Source organism: Tympanuchus pallidicinctus, unplaced genomic scaffold (assembly GCF_026119805.1).
Source record: "Tympanuchus pallidicinctus isolate F22 unplaced genomic scaffold, pur_lepc_1.0 scaffold1, whole genome shotgun sequence".
Classification (NCBI taxonomy): Eukaryota; Metazoa; Chordata; class Aves; order Galliformes; family Phasianidae; genus Tympanuchus; species Tympanuchus pallidicinctus.
This window is the reverse complement of record NW_026294618.1, coordinates 94,678,667-94,700,862: the sequence shown is the minus strand read 5'-3', so window position 1 is coordinate 94,700,862 and position 22,196 is coordinate 94,678,667. Positions and strand designations below refer to the sequence as shown.

The 22,196-nt window shown below is 41.6% G+C and overlaps 1 long non-coding RNA gene across 7 annotated transcripts in view; it reads left to right on the top strand.

Annotated features, from left to right (window-relative positions):
• Positions 1 to 22,196, top strand: part of LOC128075557 (uncharacterized) — a 274,797-nt gene that overhangs the window by 231,103 nt on the left and 21,498 nt on the right. For all 7 annotated transcript variants that reach the window (XR_008203891.1, XR_008203892.1, XR_008203894.1 and 4 more), the window contains one exon: positions 1,421 to 1,504. This is a non-coding gene — a long non-coding RNA (uncharacterized LOC128075557). The remainder of the gene's footprint in view (positions 1 to 1,420; positions 1,505 to 22,196) is intronic.

The window sequence follows — 22,196 nt, the reverse complement described above, 5'->3', positions numbered from 1 at the left end:
CAAAGCCAAAATCTTTTGCAAACCCACTGCACATCAATGCTGCACAAGTTACTAAATGTAAAGCAACTTTAATTCCAGCCCTGTGCTTGGATTTGTCCTGCCCAGGAGGGGTGGCCATGGGGTTACTCAAGAAGTAACTCAGAAACAATCTGGGAGCCTACAGGCTAATTTACAGGAGTGAAGCAGCAGCACTGACAGCTCTTTCATTATCTCCTAATGATAAAAACAAACAAACAAAAAAACCTTTGTACTCTCCCTCTGTAACCAGGGTGAATGAGATGTGCCCATGTGTTCTATTGAAAGGGTGCAGCTCTGCTGAGCACATGGGAGGATAGCCACAGGCATGTTTTGGTGGAGGGAAGGACCCAGGTTATGTGCTTGCTGAGGTGCTCTGTTGCGTGAGCAAAGGATCCTCTGTGAAGCAAACCCCAAGAGCTCAACAAGTGTTAACTTTGTTGATGAGGTTTTCAGAATTAACTCTGGCACTGTGAACTACCCTCAGTAATTGCTCTTGTTCATGATGACACTAACTAGCCTTGGCTCCAGCCAGTGAGTGTGCTGTGAGGCTCTGGCTACCTAGAGGAGAGCCTTTTTATGTTTATGGAGTGCTGTCTCTCTCTGATAGTCATCTTAAAGCAAATTCCCATCAAGCTGCCTGACATCATTGGATATGATTACTGACACCTGTTTAGTAAATAATAAAATTACATCAGATCTTTTCAGCACCAGGTTGTTAAAAGAGCCTAGTACAGATGTAACCTCCAGTATGAATAGGAGAATTCATTAGGCATCAAGGTCTTTAAACTCATTGGGACTAAACAGCACTTTACCTCACACCATAACTGTTAGCAAGTGATTTAGTGGCAAGGGATTGATGAGGTACATTTCCCTGGAGGGCATGGTAAATAAATTTTTTTGTCCTGAAGGATTTTTGCAGAAATGTTTATGTATTCAAGTATCCAAAGTTAATTCATTTTCAGTAGTTTGACAGATTTTTTAATTTTTTTTCCAATGACCAATGAAAATCTTGTGTGAGTTCATCTCTTTTTACGGTATTATTTTGAACTTTTCCTGCATGATCTAATCTCACAGTGGAAAACTAAATAAAAGTTTATTGGTAAGCAGGAATGAATTCACTGGCTTCCTCGGCTGGCATTATAGATGAAAACAATGCTTTGACATTTTGGAACAGTACTTTTCCATGGTTTTGTAAGTCATGATGGTGATGCTTAGCAAATCATTTGCATCATTTCCCTAATTGTGCCATAGCTCTTCTTAGGAAGACCATCAGTATGATCTTAGCTAATTTTCAGATGCCTCATTTGTATTGCTAGCTATTCTAGTTATCACACAGTCTTTCTATTTCTCTTTCAAGGTTTCTTCATGGTCTCTTTGATTTTGTTTCTTCTTGTTTCTGCAGAGGCTCACGAAGATGTGAGTGATAACATGAGGCAGTCATAAGGCAAGAGTCATGTGTCTCCAGACATCTTCCAAATGGACTGAGGTAGGAGGATTTCTGTTGTTCATCTTGGGTAGTCCAAGCAAACAGCCTAACTCACTAAAAAAAAAAAAAAGACTTTTCAGTATTTGGCACTTCAGTTTATATCAGGTAATATATCATCATAAATAAACTTTCTTTTGTGGGAAAACCTGAAAACTCACTCTTTTTTAGTTAATAAAATGGAAATTTTCATAGAGAGAACTCTTGAACTTGAATCATATTTTGAAACACTCAGGTTAGGTTTGGTGCTGGTTAATTAAGCAGCACTTTACTGTGCAACTGTGTGCCCATTAAACACAAATACCACTTCAGCTGTGCTGATCTAAGGCTTCTAAATGGCAAAATGTTTATTCTGAAGCTTGATATGTGATTATTATGACTAAATTTATCACAGAATTAGAAAGATACGGATTTGAAGGGTTGACTGTTCATGTGGTTAAGGAATTGGCTGGATGGCTGCAGACTGAGGATTGTGGTCAACTAATCTATGTCCAGTTGGAGGCTTGTGATGATTGGTGTCCTTCAGGGGTCTGTCTTGGGACCTGTGCTCTTCAGTATCTTTATTAATGGCATAGACAGTGGGATTGAGTGCGTCCTCTGCAAGTTTGCTGATGAAGCCAAGCTGATTGGTGCACTTGACACAATAGAAGGAAGGAATGCCATCCAAATCGACCTGGATGTGTTCAAAAAGTGGGCCATGAGAACCTAATGAGTTTCACAAGGCCAAGTGCAGGTCGTTGCATATGATTGTGGCAATCCTAGATATGGGTACACACTGGGAGAAGAACTCATTGTGAACACCCATGCAAAGAAGGACTTGAGGGTGTGCTGGTGGATGGAAAGCCAGACATGAGCCAGCTTTGTGCATTTGTGGCCCAGAAAGCTACAAGTATCTTGGACTGACTGGATCAAAAGAGCAAGGCAAGAGATGCGATTTTTTCCCCCTCTGTTCTGCCTTCTGGAGTCCTTAGGTCATATTTCCAGGTCAGTTTTTCTACCTGTGCCAAACTAATACATAAATTCCATGTTAGAGAAATAGTCTCCTAGACTAGGCCTGATGCAATACATTCTTGTTGCATGGTTCTAACAAAATGAAAGAAAACTGCAATCCCATCTGGCCAATGTGCACTGAAGCTTCTCAGTCTCTATTTGCTCACTGAAACAAGAATGTTTCTGCATTATGTAAATGTCCTTCTTTGTTATGGGTTTGTTGTTTTTTTTTTTTTGTTTTTATTTTTTAAGAATTTTGCATGCAAACCTCAGAAGGTATATTGTGTTTTTACAGGTGAGAAGTTTGTGTTTTAGCAACTTCATACACATGTGGGAAGTTGCCCACTTCCTATAACAGAACAGCTCTTCCCAGCAACACTGTCTCTGATGTTGCTGCCAGATAGATATCTCCATGTGTACCACCTCAGCCTTTCTTAGCAGATGTAGGATGCTGCTGTTGTAGCTCTTTCTGGCTTCAGTGCAGGTGTAGAGGTAGTGCTGGAGGAAAGGTATTTCACAAGGGCTTTGATCTCCCCCAACAGTCTGTGTAGTAGGAATCTCATACTTTGAAATTTGTGATCAACTGTTCATTTCCACTGAAAGTTGCACTTTCAATAGTCAGAATCTCAAATTTACTGAGATGTTCAAATCACTTTGTGATGACTAAGCCCCCTCTGAAAGTGGGATTTAGACTTTTTAAGTCATGTAAGCGTTTCTGCAAATCACATGTTGGTTCATGAAGTAATGGGTGCTGATGCTTTCTTTGGCAGTCACGCTGATGTTCAGAAAGCTTCAGCCAGTTGTTTTCCAATCCCTCCTAATATTTTGAGTCAACGGTCATGTCTGTCAAACCTTTCCTATAGCACTTGCAAGCCTGAAATACTTTTTACAATGTTAATGAGGATGGGAGAGGACTTTTCCTGTTCTGGGAACAGTCTTAGCACAATAGTTTTCTTGTGTCCATTTAAGATCTGTTCTGCCGACAGGGTGGAAAAAAAAAAAAAAGGCCCCAGCAAAAATAGTTGTTTGATTTTACTGTTTTCTGTACATGCATCCCAGTGGCAAATGAACTTTTATTTGGAGAGAAGTCCTGGTGAAAGAAGAAAGCGAGAAAAGCACCAGGATAATATAGAGGCTGTGAGGGAGACATTCTTTCTTCCATGAGGCCTATCTAAATCCCTGTTTGAAACACAGCATATCATGTTTTAATCCCCAAAGATTTCCTTCTGCGTGCTATTTGCTCAGTCTATTTGTTTCCCACCCACAAGAAGACAGAAAAAGAACATGGGGTCCTGCTCTTATGCATGGTGTCTTTTCCCAGGCGTTAGGAGATTTTTGACTGTGACAAACTTCCCACTCAGTTAACACCTCCTTATCTGAAGTCCAAGCGTTTGCATACACAGACTAAGCTGGAGCGTGACTGCAAAGCGCAGTAATGCCCAGAGTGGATGCTCTTGCTCAGCTCTCTCCTAGGGATTATTTAATGTCTTGTTTCCCAAGTGCATTAAGCTGGGCTTGGTAAATGCACTATCAGTATCCACCCATGCAGACATTGATAAGTATATATTCAAAGACAGCTGGCCTTAATTTCTTTGCAAAGTTAGACAAGCTGTAGAGCAAAGATGTTTGAAAGTGTCCGAGAGGCTTAGCAACACATATGCCATCTGACTCTTCACAGGATTTGTGGTCCTCTGAAGATCATTTCTAAAGACAGCCAGAGTTGACAGAGTGTTTGCAAATATTAATGCCAGTTTTGAACAGCTGTTTTAGTCAGCCTAACTTTGTTCCCCTCTTTCTTGCCTGTGAGGATGTTTCTGGTTTACATGGATGTCTGTGGAATTCACACCAAAAGCCGTGCATTCGCACCAGCACCTGTGCTGTCATGGGCCAGCTGAGAATCAACAGCTCTTAATGATCAGCGAAGCCGAGCAGCTTATTAACATCTCATAAACTGTAACAGATAATATCTGACAACTATGACTAAAATAAAATTTATTTTCTTACTTTTCTAGGACTTACAAAAAAAAATTAGAAACACAAATGAAGTGTTAAAAATTCTTGGTTATACCCCACTCCACTTGCGTTTTTTTTTTTTAAAAGCAGCTCTCCTAACTCTAATTCCCTAGACTTGTAGTATCAAGTACATGTGTTAATGTTTGTTTTCACTCTGAAGAGGAAAAAAAATTGATTTCCTGTTGCAGCTATATCATAATAATGCAATTACAATATATTCGGATTTGCATAGAATTGCAATCAGTCCAAAGAAATGAAAATCAAGCTTCTTAGATTTGCTCTTCATAGGCATCATTTTGGAAACCTAGGTCCCAACCACAATGCAGCGGAGCTATCATCACTTTGCTGTCTATGTTCCTGCAGAAAGCAATGACCCTGGCTTAGGATGTATCCACAATTTTTCTGCATAGCACCCGATGCAGTGTGGCTGTTGTCTTTGGGATATTTGTCTTAACAGTATCTATTGCTCACAATTTTCCTCTTGGTTTCAAGATTGGCTGTAGGCCAGATGGAGCTGCAAATCACAAAGGCAATAAATTTTGAGATATTTGTTTGTAGGGGAAGAAAAATCTGTAAAGAGACAGCTGAGAAGCAATATGGCATTGTGTCATCCAGAATACCTGGAACCAACTGTACTGGTTGTATGTGGCAAGAGTGGAACCATGGAAAAGCAGAGAAAGAGCTTTTGTGTACTTCCTGGGGCTCTACATCTGCCATATTTCTTCAGTAATCAGTCTATAACTGAACCTGGTTTAATACAGCAGAGCTTGATCGTGCTCATTTTTATGCTGTCATAAACAAGTTTCGATCATTGCTGGTTGCAGCCGCAGTCAAGCATTTGCTCAGCTATTGGCTTTGCTGCCTCTTTGTTCTTTTTATATAACACCGCTGAGGTTCAGTGCTCACATGGGTTATACCAGGTCAGCTTTTAATTTCTTTCTTTTTTCATTCTTTCTCTTTCTTTCTCTCAATTTTTTTAATCAAAAAGATTTTTATTGGTGCTCTGGAAAAACAAACACAACACCACTGCTGTGAGTTTTGTAACTGAACCAATAAAAAATGAAATTCACTGATGGTTTCTTTAATAGCAACAAGCAAGCCCAGTTTCTAAATGGATTTTATATTGTGCTGCTGCATATTTAAAAATAAAAAATAAAAAAAATAGTGCAATAACCCAGTACTGAGGGGGCTGCGTGGGAGAGGGCACCCCCAGACCTCTTCTTCCTCATCCACAGGGCCTCAGGAGGGGTTTGGTGCTAAATACAATGAGGAGTGGAAGTTGGTGAGCCCAGGTGCCCTAAGCCTGCTCTGAAGTACACAACTGACTCCATTTGGTGTCACTTTTAGTGGTTGTTTTTCGAATGCTCCACTTGCATGTGCCCAAGGTATTGCTTTCAGAGCCTCAGCAATTTTTATAAAAAAAACATTTTAAACCCTTCAATTTAATGAAATGGTCCTAAAGAAAACATTTAGAGCAAGGTTTTCAAAGTCATTTAGGAACCTCTGGCTGGAGAAAATGCCAGCTTGGACTCTTGAAAGTATTGTAGCTTTTTATGTTCCCTGTCATTTCTTTTGGAGGCTTGTCCCAGAGCCTGGTAAGAACAAGGGGTAAGCTTACTTCAGGGGGAGAATCGCTCAAGACCAACCCAAAACAACACTGTCACCTGATAGCAGCTCCTCTTTCCACCCTGAGGATGCCCATGGGGTGCCAGGGCCATCCTATGGAAAAGGTGGCTCAGCCTCCTACCAAGCACTGCAGTGCAGACCAGAGCACGACAGTGAGTTCCTGGACATGTGTTGTCTGGCTCCAAAACAGAGAATTTTGTAGCTTTTCAAAGCCAACCTAAGGTCTTGCTCCACAAAGTGCTATGAAAGTTGCAGAAAGCACTGACTGGCTGCTGGCAGGGTTGGTTTATAGGAAAATAACCAAGGATAAGCACAACTGTAAAGTCCATCTGTTTCTGTGGTCTGGAGCTTGACAGGGTCACCTCAGAGACCATGGCTTTAGGGCTTCTGTCTGTTCACAGTGTTTTGTCCCCTCTGTTTCATGTCAAAACATGCAGGGAGAGAACAAGGAAAAGACCAGAACAGTGCTGCACATCCTTTCCAGCTCACCTGGGGCTCAGCTGGGACTTGGAGAGCAATGGGTGAATGGCAGCATGCTGAAGACAGCATCTTGCCCCAGACAGATCATTCTGGAAGGAGACAAGGGCCCTGAGAAGGGATGGAGATGCTCATCTTTCACTGAGCTCACAGACTGCCAGGATGGGGAGAAGCCGGGAATATGCTGACAGTTTGGTTGTGCGGGGCTTATCTACTCAAAATTAGGGTTATTATCTGCACCACGTTTTGCTCTGATTTGGTCCAAAAAAAACACATAGAACAGCTGTGGGGCTGTGAAAATTATTTTCATCTGTTTGGCTTTTAAAAGTGAATTTACATCAATCTTTCCATGGTTCCTCCCACCCACACCCTCCCCTCTCATTTTAGCAATTCTTTTAGAGAGGCAAAGGAGGAGAATTGGTCCCCATCCTGCTCTGCTCCTGTGGCCCATAGCACACCTAGGAAATGCTAGGTACCTAATGAGAGTTGTTGAGACAAAAGCTGCACACAGGCTCAAGCAGAGAGGTAGCTCCTCTCTGGGAGCATGCTGTGGTTTTTTGTGCCTTTTAGTTTGCCCTGTGCAGAGAGAAAAGCGGTGGATGCACTGACTTACAGGCAAGAAGGGACCAGGGAAGGCAGTGCCATGGCTTCCACTTCTCTCTCTTATCATTAAGAAGATCCAAAGCAGAGAATGCAGTGCATGTAGGAGTGGCTTCAGCCTCTCCAGCTCCTTTGACTCCTCTGTTCCCAGCATGTCTGTTCTCTGGGGAATAGCTTTGGAGGGGAGAGGCCCCACTTAGGTGACATACATGCTCTGGTGTATACTAGGGTCCCTCCTTTGAGTCACTATGCAGCAGCCACTGCCAAACCCAGGGTTTCTGCAGATCTTTTAAAAGGCATGGTCCCCATGGCTGTGGATTATTTCACAGTATTGATTTGTCTTTTGTTGTTTTGTGTTTAACAGCAGTTTTTTTCTTTGTGTCCTTAACAAACCAGTGAGAGGAGAGCTCTCCTCTCAGGCTTCTGTGAAGGATGGATGTGTGTGTGCGTGTGCATTTGTGTGTGTGTACGTAGATAATCATAGCCTGGGGAAGTACTTCTGGCTTCAGATGAAGCTACGTTTTTGATCATGGCACTATCAAAGTTCATCTCCTGTGGACTCTAATTCCTAGAATCGAAAGGAGGGAAAAGGAAAAAATAGCATCAGGGGTTTTTTTGGTGTTTTTTTTTTCCTGTGCTAGAAGACCATTTAATCTTTGTTGTAGGGTGAGAAGGTGAGGCACCAGACCTCAAAGTAGAATCCTGGCAAACCTCCCACTTTGTAAACTCCATCCATAGGCAACACTCATCTTGTGCCAAGTTTGCTTAGCTAAAAAAAGTTTCAAAAGTGGCTATTTGGCAACAACTAGCACTGTATTATTTTGTCTTAGCAAGGAAAAAAAATTGTATTGTGAATGACAGGGAAAAAAAGGCTGGGGTCCCTCCTTCTGGGTAGGCTGATGCAACTTCATTTCTGTGATATTGCCCTCTTGTAAAGTGTTTCTGTATCCAGAGATGGAGCGCGTCAAATAACAGACTGGTATTGCTGTCACAAAGCAGTAATAGTAGCATGCTCACATTCTTTATGCCATTCATCACCCGGTCTCTAAGATCAGTTGAAGTCTGTGGAGCTGAGCCAATTTTCCTTGGTTATCTGTCTTCCTATCTTGTTTCTCAATTAGAGGAAGTAAACGATCCTTTTGTTTTCATCTCTCCTTTCTTTGGGAAATGTTAAAGATGGGCTCAAATTGCAGTGGAGCCAGATGGCCAGTGGGGGTAAGGAGGTGATGCAGGGCCTTGGAACTGTTGGCCTGGTATTCCTGAAGTCTGGATTTCTGGCCTGCCTGCTTTGCTGTTGGGCTCAGCTTTGCAGGCTTGCAGCAAGCTGGAGTACTGGGAATGGAGGAATCAGGTTCAACTTCCATGCTCTCCCTGTAATAGCACCTGTTTATGATATTTGGCAAGCTTTGGGAATTAAGTTCTACTATTAATTATGTTATCTCTAGTTTGCCTTCAGAAGTACTTTTAGTTATTTATTAAAATCATAAATGAATAAGAGGAATAAGAGAGTAGGTGCTGGCCTTTACCACACTCACCCTCGGGTTATGCCATCTTCTAAAGCATTCAGTATAAACTGTTGTCAGAGAACCTCTCAGCAGGTTTCCCCTTGGTGATAGCTGACTTAGATGAGGTAAATGGGAAGCAGAATAAATTAGCTCTGAGCTGCCGTGGCCAGATCGCTGCCAGTACATGAATGAGGCTGTCTGCAGTGGAATGGTGTGCCCCATTGCTGCGTGCGCTCAGATTGCAGAACGAGGCGCTTGCACTTGCGGTTTTTCCCTGTTTTTAATAATGAATGACATTCCTGGTAGGCCAACATATTGTGGTGAATGACAGCAGCTTTCCCACTCCTTTCAGTGGGATTTTACTCTCGATGCGCTGAAGAGAATGCGAAGGCCAAGATTTTCCATGAGTGCAGATGTGAAGCGCTTTAATTTTAAGGCACCAAAAATCCCAATCTCCAAAAGAGGCATAACCCAGGGGGAGGGAGGGCAGTTGTTCAAATCTTGTTAAAAACTCATCCTGCTGTAGGGTCTCAAGTTTGGCATTCAAAATCATTAGCACTCTTTAAATTTGGCCTAAAAATCCCTATGAAAAGTTACAGCACGTGCTGAGTAACTACTTTTCACAGTGTAATAACTTGGCCCTTTCAAAGCATAGGTTTTAGAAGCGCATATTACCGACTAAAGGCTTGCCAAATTTCTTTTTTCCTTTCCATGCTCCAAGTAATGATTCATGGAAGCTCATCAATTTTGTCTCTAATAAGGTGCTGCTATCCTGTTCACAGAGGTAAAGGAAACTAGAGCAAAATTTTGAAGAAAGATGTTTTGTCTGAGAGGTTTGTCATCCAAAGCAACACAGAAAAAGTGTTTTGAGGTGAAAAGAAAAACAGCATGTGGTACTACAATAAAAATTGTATTTTCATGTGAATTTTGCACTTGCAGAAGTACCAAATTGATTGCATTGATGCCTGGCATACGGTTTACAAAACAGTAAATAAACTGTTTGCTAACATGTACATGATGGACATGTATAGCATGTTTTTGCATATGTGTGCACATCAAACTCTCCTGAATAACCTAAATGGAGGGCTGGATACTGTGAATCAGTGGATTCTCAAGCAGTGAGAGTTCATTCATGGTTTGCTTATTAGTATAGAGTAGCTCATTAATAAAATCACTGTTGCTTCTGGTAGAGCACGGATGTGCCTGTCCTGAATGAGTGTGATGGCATGAAGCCCCCAGTGCCCACTCCTAGCAGCATCAACCTTTTGGGATGTTTCTTGGAAGAGTCCGGTGCGTGAACGTTATGTTTCATTGGGTCACATTTGTGTTCACCATGGCTTGGCTTTGTGCTCAAAAACAGAATCCAGAAACCTGAGCACAAAATCCAAGGAGGTTAATTAGGAAGGAGGTTCAAAAATCCCTTTAGCTCCTACAAGGCAGCCTTGACTGATTTGAAAAAGACTTCTCTTTATTCTTGTGCCTTTTCTGATTTCTGTAAGAGCAATTACATGAGATAAGAGCTCAGCTCTTCATCTCTTTTTGTTTCTTTTCAAGGCTCTGATGACAAAATCTGACCCAGACCTCCACAGCCTAGTCCTTTTTTTTCTGGAGTCTGAAAAAGGCCAAGTCTACCTCGCTAGAGACCTTAATTCCTGAGTCTCTGACCAGCCAGACAGTTTACTTCAGGGTATGATCAGATTCCAAGCCACAGTGTGAAAATGTCAAAGGTCCCTGGAAAATATGTAATTACATTTGAGATTTGGAGGAAACAATTAATGAAATGGAATTTCTTGGCCCTTTGCTCCATCGGATGATATGTAGTAGCTTGCCTGTGAGCTGAAGCCTGAGTACACGTATGGCACAAAAGAGTTTTTATCATTTTAAAACTTAATTATATAGGCTGTAATTAAGCTATATACAAAATGTCTGGTTCTTTGAAGTATATTAATTTTGGGGAAGTTCTCAAGCACCCAGTAGCTCCAGAACAATCATGAAAGAAGACAAGGCTTGAATAATGATGACAGTTGCAAGCCACAAATAATAGGAACAACCTTTCCAAAACAAAGGGCTTCACATTTTCCAAAAGTAGGAGCATTATTATTTGTGTGTATTTGCAATTTGTACATGCCTTGGAGGGACTAACCTCAACTATAGTGCTTGAAATAATTGTGGGATGACATAAATGGGCACTTTTCTATTGAGGCAATCATTTTTCTCGCAGCATGCCAGTTTTTGTTTACTATTCAACAAATGAAAACGAATAAAAGTCTAAGTCGAAAATAACCAGGACAGGGTAGTTGCATAAGATAGTGTTTTTTGTCTAAGAAAAAAAAGAGGGAGGTCTAAGTGGACATTTAGTGCATGTATTTCTGTATTCCTTGCAGAGACTGAGCAGACCAGAGGGGCAGCATTCTGCTGCTTATCTGTACAACACCTAGCAAGAGCAGTGTAATGCAAATGACAGAAGTGTAGATCATGAATTTAGCATTGGTAATGAAAATATCTTCTTTGTTTCAGCCTTTCCTGTGTGGCCTCTACTTTAATAACAGGTTTCTGAAAACATTTTCTTTCAGGCTCAGATCTATATGCATTCAGAGATGAAGAACTGTATTTCTTAATTTGAAGGGCTTCTGTGAGCTTTGAAATAAACACACTTCTCCCTGGACGTTTTAACTCTTTCAAATTCCCTCAGATCATTGACATGCTCTATCTGGCAACATGTGGTCCTGAGTCAGGATTTCAGCTTCTCTATCTTCTGCTGCACTCAGGTGACAGCACACTTTTGAGCACTTCTTCCTTCTTATGAACTCATTGACTCTGGTAAAATTTAAGCTGGTTTTAGTGTGCTGATGCCTCTAGGGAGCAGAGGCGAGATCTGTGCCTCTCTGAAGGAGGAATATGCACTGCAGGCAGGCATTCATTTTGCAAATAGCTATGCTGCTTGGGACAAGGCTTCTCACTCCAGTTGCTTGTTCCCACTCACCACTGGAGGTTTCCAATTTCATGAATCTGCTAGTAGAAGAAATGAGTTGTGTTTTTCCTATGCTACTTCAGGTAAAATCTCTGAACTTACCTTGTTTGGCAGACAGTGTGATTTGCGAGCCCTCAGATGCCTCTTCTGGCATGAAGAGTCTTCCAAAGCATGCCCACAGTTCTTCCAGGGATTCAGTTTCTAGTCCTTAATATTCCTCCTGAAGACTTTTCTTTACTTAGTGCTCTCAATAAAGATTGACTCAAAATAACTTGTTTTCATTTGACTTCTTCTGAAACTACTGGAAGAGTTTCATTTAGCTGTGGTCTTTATAAATAGTTCCCACTGTAAAATCAAGAGCGAGATTCTTAGCTGAATAGGAATCTCTTTAATACTGACTGAACTCAGGTATGGAGTACAGAATTGTTCCTCTTTCCTTCTGTGTGTGAGAACCATCCATTTGCTGTTTATTCACAGCAATGTGGAAGTTAATGGCCTATTCCTGGCTTTCTTAGCCATGTTTCCTAAAGGCAAGTTATAGTCTGGGAAATTGGCTGTCAAGCCAATAAAATCATGTGGTTGCATTAGACCCCTTTACACTTAAATGGGCTTAGAAACAAAGATAAGCCTGGTTAAGTGGAAAACTCGCCGTATTTAAGTAACAGCCACTTATGTTTCTTTATTTTTCTTTCCTTCTCTCTTTTCTGAGGGAGTTCTAGGACCTGCCTCAATGAAGGAAAGCCAGATACTACCCTAACATTTGACTTGAAGCTGGAAGGGTGAGATCTTGAGGATACTTATGTGAACTCAGGTCATTTCCTTAAAACATTCATGTCCAGAGAGGAAGAATGTTCTTGAAGTGGAAACTTAAATAATCTTTCTTCATCCAAAAGCACATGTTGGACAAACTCCTGTGTATTGCAAAGTCCATGTACGTTTAGCTCTATTAAAACAAGCAAGTCCATGGTACCACACTGGAAGTTTATTGTACATTAAGAGTCACATCAGGGCAGCTGTCTGCATGTGATCTGAGTAGGAATGCACTTTATGTTTCCAATTACAGACAATGAGCAATTAATGTGCTGAAATGGAATGAAAGGGAGGGACTATTTACAAAACCCCTGCTTCTTTCTCTCCCTATAACCCATAAATCACTTTGGAAAAGAATGACAAACAATTCAAAAATTGCTCATAAGCTGGACAAAATTAATAATAGTGGGTCTGTGCATTGCAACAAACCTCTTGTTTTCATAGTAGCAAGCAGGAATTCTCAGAGCCAGGTCCATGTCCACCAGCGGCATCCCGCAGTGTGTCTCGAGCTGCAGCAAATAATCCAGTCTTTTAAGGTGAGTGTACGAAATCCAAACCTTTCTAGCTCCCCTCCTAATTGGATTTATGAAACTTTGGTTCCAGTGGGGGAGGCTCAGAAAGGGACAAATGGAAGGAAAGAGCTTTTTTTGGTGTGTTTTTAATTGCCTTCCAGTATGTTGTTACTTCCAGAGGTAAGAATTAAGCTTAAAGTCTCGCTGTGCCAGGAATGTCTAAAAACACAGTTAAGGCAGTGCTGCTGCGGTAGCTTGGACTGTCTATGGACATAAGGCAGACAAGGCTCACAGGTAAAGGCAGTCTTGTTTGTTAGGTCAGCTCCTACAGCTGGAACAGCTTTTGGGCATACAGACCTACACAGAAAAGGCCTGTGTGCCTGAAAATGTGATTATTTTTTCCAGCTGTTCTACCTGGTCTAATTAGAATTGGTAGGGAGAGTTAGATTCATTCTCTGGCAAACAGAAAGTAGAAGTAAATAATATACTTTAAGATGTTAGGAAATGTCTATTTGAACAGACTATCAGTTCTGGCCCACAGAGTTTCATTAGATGTTGTACCAGTGCATTTGGCTATGGCATATTAACCAGAGATGCTAACCTTGATCTTGCTTCACGTCTCAGGGATCAAGGCAATGAAGCCAGGGCTGTCGGCTGTCTGCTCGCATTGTTAGATACCCTTGCCTTCATCTGAAGGGATCTGGTCTTGCTTTTACACACTGCTTCCCATTCATCTCAATGACAAGCATTAGTATATGGCACTTAGTAAATGAGAACTAAGCCCATGAAGAGCATGCTAATTTCTCGTGCTTTCTTAATTTTCAGTTGTGTTTATCGTCCTCCTTGTATTGTTTATTGAATGGCATTGGTGAACTTGTGACTTTGCAGATACTTGGTCTGAATGTAGAGCTAACTTGGATAAAAACATTCTAATCACTAATTCTAGTGATTAGAAAGAAGAAACCAATTCTATAGACTTTACAGCAGATCATTTCAGGTATTTTTGTTAAGGATTTTGGACAACAGATCCATGTTGGTAATTCCATCAAGCAAAAAGCTATAGTTGATTAGATGTGAGATGGCAGCTTGTGTGCAGGTGTATAGGAGCTGTTAAGTCATGGCCTGAACCACTGATTGATCACCTGGGGAAAGGACCCCCTCAGCCTTGGGAGCACAGGTGAAGGCAATTCAGCTGTGTGAGCAGAAGGGGTGGAGCCTGGCTGCACCTCTCCTGGATCCTGTTTAAGGGCTGACTGCAACCGGGGAAGGATCTTTCTCTTTTGGAGTTTTTTACTGTGAGCCTAGGATATGGGTGAGCATTTCATTTTTGATTGTTTCTTTCCTCCATGATAATCCTTTTAACTGTGAAACGCTATCATAACCACTCCGCTTTTCACTGCAACAGTCCAAAGTGGTTGAGATCTTTTTCAAAGTAAGTGTGCTGTGGTTGGAAATTGTTGATGTGTCAAATCTGAAATGCCTTAAAGAAAGGGTCAGTTTAAATCAATTTTTTGTCTGGACAGAAAACAAGGTAGGAAAGCTCAAAATTGTCAAAGCAAGATTTGGAATATTTTTCAGTAAAAAACTTATAGCTTTCTCATCTAAAACAACATACTGTATAGAAGCATACTCTTACTGTAGTAGAAATATTGGAAAATGTTATATGTCCAAATCCTAATGACATGTTACAGAAATTAAACATTTCAGTTATTCTTGATTATTTTCTAGTCTTTCACAGCCCACAGAATTGCTAAGATTTTTATCAGCAGTCATGATGGGATGTATTTTCAGTGCATTAAACATAAGGTCTGTTTCTCAATGTATTTCAGTCTTCTTGTGATGTTATTTGTTTAAATCCAGAATGTAATGTTTCTTCAAAGCTGGCAACATCAGAAGCTTCTGACTTGTAGACTTTGTTTTGAGTGCGGTCCGGCAGCTGGAAAGAGTCTTTGTCCCATCCTGGGGGGGGTAAGCCTGTTGATTTTAAGCCTGCAGTTCTTGCAAGGGCAGTGCTTCAGAATCCCTTTCTGATACCAGGTAGGATGAGATGTAGATCGTTTCTCCTATGGCCAAGGAGCTACAGTTGCAAATAGAAACCATCACACCACAACCTTTTCCTTTTCTGCTATGTAGACACTAAACCTGTGACACGTGGTTGTCATCCGAACTGCCAGTGAGCCATTCCTCAACCAGGAAACAGATCTCTTTCCTGTGGCTAATGTCATTCATGTGAGAAATAAAAATTTGGGAAAAATATAGGTTTGAAGCACTCCACTTGGCTGACAGCTGGAAGCTGAAGTCAGCCAGTGTGAGGAAGAGGCACCAAATGGCCTCAGGCACTGCATCCCGCTGCAGCATGGAATGTGGAGAGGAGGAGAACCGTCCTGTCCACTTATCAGGATCTGGGGAGATACATGAGGGCCCTCTTCTGTGCCCTCAGAACAGCAATGTGACCTCAATGAGATGCTGTTCCGTACAGAGAGGAAGTGAAATACAGCTGCAAAGGCAGGCCTCCGCTCTGTTGCGTTCTATACCTGGTCAGGTAGCATAAGTGAACCTGGTTGCTGGCAGGAACTGTTTGGGCTTTGCCTGCTGAGCCAGGCTTTCACCTGGGTAATGCACACCAAACTTAGGTTTGGAGGTTCCTCTTTGCAATGTCTTCTCCAAATCTAGATTGCCAGAGAAGGGATGGTTTTGTTCCACTGATAATTTGGTAATCAACAGCTCTTCTGAACCAAAAAAATAAAGGTTTAGTAAAGAGTTTTGGGGGTTTGATTTTTGTTCGTTTGTTTCTTTGCTTGCTTTTCTAATTCAAAATTTAGCTTGGATAGGTATTTCGCGGTCGTCTTAAGGAAAAATTCTCTGTTAAAGTACCTCAGAAATGCTGATTTATGGTAATCAGTTACTCAAGTTTAATAGCTAGAAATGGTTTCAATATTACAATTTTGATTTAAGTAATAAACCCATATGTTAGTGGGATAGCATCATAAGGAGATAATTCGGTGCAGGGAACTGTTACTTTGTTTTGGAATTCGATTAAGTCATAAATAAATACTGCTTTGTCTTAGAAAATCGTTCTCATCCAAACAGCCTCTTAAGACATTTTCCACCTGTTAAAGGACATGTAGTATTGGGAGTCTTTCATAACAGTGGAAACTGGCTCAAACTTTCAACGGGTTTGTAGAAAATAAACCAGCGTTGATTTATGAGTTGAACTATGACAGGGAACATGTAAGCAAATAAAAACAATGAACTGAGAAAAAAGCAAATATACTGTTGATTTGGCACTGCATGAATCATGCAGGCAAATCTGAGAGAAATAGGAAGAACGAGCTTCAGAGTGATGGATTGGGAAAGGGGATCTGATCCCTGGGTAATGAAATGTGAGGGGGTCTTGCCTTATGCTATTGACCTAGAGCTAGCCTGGAGGAAAGTGATTCCTTCTGACTATACAGTGTTAGTTAAAACAATCCCATGGGCTCAAATATCAGCTATTAAAATAAATTCAGGAGACAGAGGAAGCAATGTTTATAAGTTGGAAGTTTGAGCTGCTTTTTAAACAATTGTGGATCTACAGATTCTGAACTGGAAACATGATATGGCGGGAAGAGGGCAAGAGGAAATGACAAGAGGGTAAACTGGCGGTGAGGTGGTAGGAAGCATGGAACTAGGAGGAAAAGTTGCCTTTTTAGAGGTGGAGGGGGGAGGAGGAATTCCTGCAGGACGAGGCAGAGAAGCTCTACGCATTCTCATTTCACCTTTCTCCTTCCTAAGAACCATCACGTGAGGACACCACAAAGAACTCAAGCTGCTCCAAAGATAACATGAACGTACAGCGCATCTGGGTGTGTTTGGGTTTTGAACCATGATTATGAGAGTTGGTTGCTATTTTCCAACAGAATCTTTTTCATCCAGAAATTATTTGCACTGAAGCTCAGGTATTCTATGGAAAGTGCATGTGGCTTTGTCTGGAGAGGAAAAATAAACTTTAATCAGTAATAAAAACAAGAATGTCAATGTCGTAATAGAAACCTTTCAATTTAATTGCTGCAACAGCACCAGCAAAAGAAATCTTTAACAGTAAAAATCTATTAGCTGACCACTGAGCAATTTTGGTTTTGGAACAAGCGCATTTTTATAATTGTGGCATTTCTCTTTATGATCATTTGAGTTTCTGTGCTGCTCCATTTTGGAAAACTGAAACTCTAATTTGGGTAGAAGCGTGACCCATGCGTACAGTGATGCTCTTGAAACGAATTCTCCTCTCTGGCATTACTCTGTTGCATGATATCCAAGCAAGTTGCTTTTCTGCCTTGCTTGGTATCTTCTGGCCTGGAAGCTGATTAAAGCAGAGGATCTCTCTTCTGCTGACCAAATGCTCTTAAGCAATACTGATCTCCCTTTGGTCTGTAACTACTTTGCATGTCTACATATGTGTACAGGTATATATATGTGTGTGCATTACGTAAAAATACAAAAATGCAGGTAGGAAGAGTTTTGGTCTGTTCACAGCTCTTCTGTTGGTTCTCTAACAGGTGGATTTGATTGTTGTCCTTGGAGCAACAGAACTTTCTCTTTCTTGATGCTAGAAGTATTCTGGGATTTTTTCCAAATGATCTTTCACTATTTAAGATGTCATCCATGCCTGATAATGACACACAAGCAAATCCTCATCTGTTTGTATGCACATCTCTAGCACTTGTACTTAATATTTCCACACAGTAGCTTCAATGAGACTCTCATCATCTGCTCTGCAATTTATAAGCAGGATTCGTCCTTGGAATTTCCCAGCTAGCTGGATGAAAGACGGGCTCAGAGACTCTTGTATGAGATTCTTCCAAAAAAAAAAGTGAAAGGCAATGAAATCTGAGCTCTGGCTTTCAGAAACAGCTTGACAAGTCAATTGCCCTGTAAGTAGTTGACAACAGTGACCCTGATAGTAGAAATGGTCCATTTCCTGTTTTAATTTATCACCCCATGATTCTGAGTAGCTGCTCAATAGCACAATCTTCAATTCTGATATAGCATCAATCCAAAATGGGATGGTTTGTGAAGGGGAAGTTTACAGTCCTAAAAAAAAAAAAAAAAAAAAAAAGCCCCAACAGTGTCTAGAGCTGAATCTGTTATATGTGAAGTCTCATGTTTTAAAATTCCTTGCAAAATATTGGATGGCTGAGCTCCAAGGATGCCAGAAGGGCAGAGGGTATTTTGGAGTTTGCCTTATGCTCTCAGATTAGAAGCCTCTACTCCTTATGTAGCTGGAAAGCGCACTGCTCCTGAGAGTCCTTTGAATCAGCCCAGCCTAGCTCGCTCAACTGACTGTAATGGAAGCCTGAGCTCTTAATATAGGCATTGAAATTAGATGTTTTGAGTTAGATAAGTGAATACCCCCCGGTGCAGTGCATCCTGATTTATACAGGAAGTCTGTGGCAGAGGCAAGAATTGAACCCAGCTTTCCTGTGACCATCTTTTTATTCCCAAGCTTCCAGTTGAACTATAATCCATCTTGAACCACTTACTAGAAGTAGTTCCCTAAAAATAAATTGAAAGTCTAAGCGATCAGGAAGTTTACCTAAACTTTAGAGGCAGGTTAATATGAAGAGTACTTTGGATTGACTCGTTGACTTAGCTCTTCTCACAGATTGCAGAGTAATGTGGGCACTCTCCTCAGAATTACTCTGTTCCTGGAGGTCAGTTGTTCCTGTGGGATACGTTCTTCTGCATTTCACCCATCTGGCCTCATGAAAATCAGGCACCAGTGCGATTTGGGCAAATGATTAAAGAGGGAAGATGATCTCAGGTGTGAGAGGTGTACTTTGTGGAAAATACCTAAATGCTACTTATCTGAATGGCATAGCAAGCTCAGATGTCGTTCTTCTGCACCTGTGGGTGAGGTTCACAGCCCTTGCATGGCAGCTGGTGGGAGAAGCCTCCTGATAGTCAGCAGGAGAATGGTGTTTCTCACCAAGCACTTGTGGACAGAGGGGAGGTTTGCGGCCTTGTGGTGTCTTCTGACAGTGCTGAGGAGGGACCGATTTCCAGACTGGCTTTTTGTGCTGGTTGTGCTACCCATAAGGGCTTTGTTTGCCTGGGGAAGTCAGCCCATATCAAATGTCTAATAAATCTGAGAAGTAATTTGGCTTCTCATACTTGAGTTGTTTTACTCTTCTGAGTGCAATATGTGTGCTACTAACAAAGATTAAACTGTTTAACACGGTGATAAGGCAATATTTAGCTACATCATTAAGTTGCTATAAATTTTCACCTTTGTTGTTGTTGATATTAAACTTAGCTTTGTGCAGACTGAGAGCAAATGCTGAGAGGTGTACATTAACAGCAGAACAGCCTGGTTTGTTTTGGAAGGTGCTGGAGTCACAAACATGTTGCTGCTGGTCCCAAGACCTGGTTGAAGGTACTCAGATCTCCCACGCAGCCGTGGTATGAGCCTACTGCTGCTCCTGGGACCAGTGCTCAGTTAGGACTTTGAGCATCAGGAAGCCCAGGGATCTGGTAGAAATCCTGATGGTTACCAAAGGTCTGCTGGTTGTCAAATAGGTGGAAGTCGGGGCAGTGCCATTGTTGTGTGCTGGTTGGCTTTGGCATGTGGTTCCTGCTGTGGCCCACTGATGGGAATGCAGAGGGAGAGCTGCAGCACTGGCTTTGGGCGAAGAGAGTTGCAGTAACCTGTGTTCTTGGCAAGTATCCATGAGTCTTGGTGGTCTTCTGTGTTTGCCTCCATGTAGCAAACAATGTTGTTATAATGTGTATTTTATTTAGATGTTATTCACCTACATAGGTTCATGCTTGTGTGCACACGTGTGAGTGCAACATATTAAGAGTGTTGAATGCAAAATATACGAAAGAATTTAAACTCTAGCGAGGACATTGATTTCATTGCATTGAATGTTTTTTTAATCTGGAAGGGAATTGCAGATATTAGATACGTGGGAGGAAATGATCACTTGTGCATCATCCAGAATCTGTCCTTTTTAACAGGAAGATTCATAAATCAACTCTGTTGGTCTAAGTATATAAAGCCAAACATTGCTTAAAAGCTGTTGGAAAACAGCAAAGGGGCTTTTTTTTCATCCTAATGAAATCTGCATGGGAATGTTCACATTAGGCAAATGCCTGCTATCTTTACAAGAAGAGCTAAATCCCTGCTGGGGACTTCATATACCAGTAAACCTGTAGATGCAGATAAGGTCTCACCAAAGTGTGACACAGAGCCTGTTTCTTACATATAGAAATCAAAGTGGCCTTGTGTTTAGAGATGCTGTATGTTGCCTTCCAAGGCAAATTGTGAGCGTGGAGCATGAAAGTGGGAGTTTTGTACTGTATTCAGCAATGCACGATGAATCCAACCCCAATAAAATAAAAGCCTCACTCAGTAGCATGGGACACCTGCCAACCAGGAAACCTCTGAATTTGAATAAAAATAATGCCATTCAGCAGTGTCTGTCTGGCTGCGGTCCTCTGTAGAGTAAGTCTTGCTATCACCTCCAGAAAGCAGAGTGTGTTAATATATGCCTATTGCCTGGTTTTCCATAACACTCTATGGTGTCACACCTTCAGGGCAGGATTGCAATCCTTAGATATCCAAAAGACAACAAAAGCATTATCACTGGGATGTATGTAGGTATGTTGATAAAGAAGCAGGCAGCTGACAGCATCTGCCTTTCTAATCAAAGGCTTCTTGGAGAATATCCCCTGTACCTGGCAAATGACTGCGCGGCTCAAGTGTGTGGGCAGCCTGCAGGAAAATCTGTGTGAAAGAAAGATGGGGATGTGGGCTCAGCGGAAGAACAGAATGGGTAAAAAAAAAAAAAAAGCATGAGGGCACTGATGTGAACTCACGCTATGGGAGCTCTCCAGAGACAAAATCCTCTTTCTAATCTTGGGCTTCCTCAGGAGATATATATGTATATGTCTGTGGGAATGCACATGCATAGGTACATGCACAAAACCACACATGCATAAAAAAGAAAATAAAGCACCCACAGTACTTACTAGCCCTTCAGCTAAGAGCTGCACACAGCTCTGTTCTAAGGCTTAAACCTGCCAATGATAAATGTGCTGTTATTCTGGCTGCAGATTTTTATTTCTGGGGATATCGATTGAATTCTTATTATGAAAGCAGAAAATTGGAGTTACATCTGGCGACTGACGCATGTGACAGTATCACTGCGAGGAATTCCAGATTCCTGAAGCTTTTCAATTAACTTGGTGCACTTTTCCTCAGGTGCTGCACGCTGGGTTTTTCAGTGTGTGCCTGCTTCCAAGTTGTAAATCAATGAGGAGGTTATTGTACTTTCGTAGGAGCACTTGTGCCAGTAAAATGAAACAGCAAATAATAAACCCCAAGGAGATTTATATAGCCTGAGTTGATGAAACGATTACTTTCTCATTCCTAGGCTCTCTCAGAGAGGTGGGTTAAAAATAACTGAAAATTTACAAGAGACTAAAGCCAAATCTGAAAAGTACAACCTCAGCAACTTATTGGGCTTGGCCTAGCGAGTGCCAGATTTACTATTTGCAATTTCTTCAACTTGTTTGGTCATTTTTATTATTTTTTTTATTTTTTTTTCAACTGCCCCCTCCCCAAGTTGATGACAAGCCTTGGCAAAAACATCTGTGCAAATAAAGCAGGGGAAAGAACGAAGGAACTTGGCAAAGAGCCCTGCGTGTCTGCTATGGCAAAAATGCATGATAAAAGCATCTTTTCCCTCAATAGCCCAAAGTCTCCAGGGGTCACTTCTCATGTGCTAGATGAAGAGCCAGTGAGGGTTACAGCTGCTGGGGACCGTAGCTGGGTACAGCTGTCTCCCCAGTGCGAGTGAAGTTTCAGGTATGACTGAGAAACATCCATGGCACTTTCTGGGGTAAGCTAGGAGCCCGAACCTAGATAGAGTGGTAACACCAACCCCAGGACCCCAGGACTCCTGTCCCTGTTCGCAGCACTGCTTACTACTTGTGCACAGTGGCTTTTTTCTTGCTGCGCAGATCTGAGAGCAGGGATTGACCCTACTCCCATCTCAGGGAACCTCAGGGTCTCTGCAGAGCGCTCCCAGTGCTGTGGTCAGAGCTTGACCAGAAGCATGGAGCAATGGCTGTTTCGACAGCTGAGCCTGAGCCGCAGAGCCCTGCTGCAGCAAGGACTTGACATTGATCAGAATGTGTAAGGCTTTACT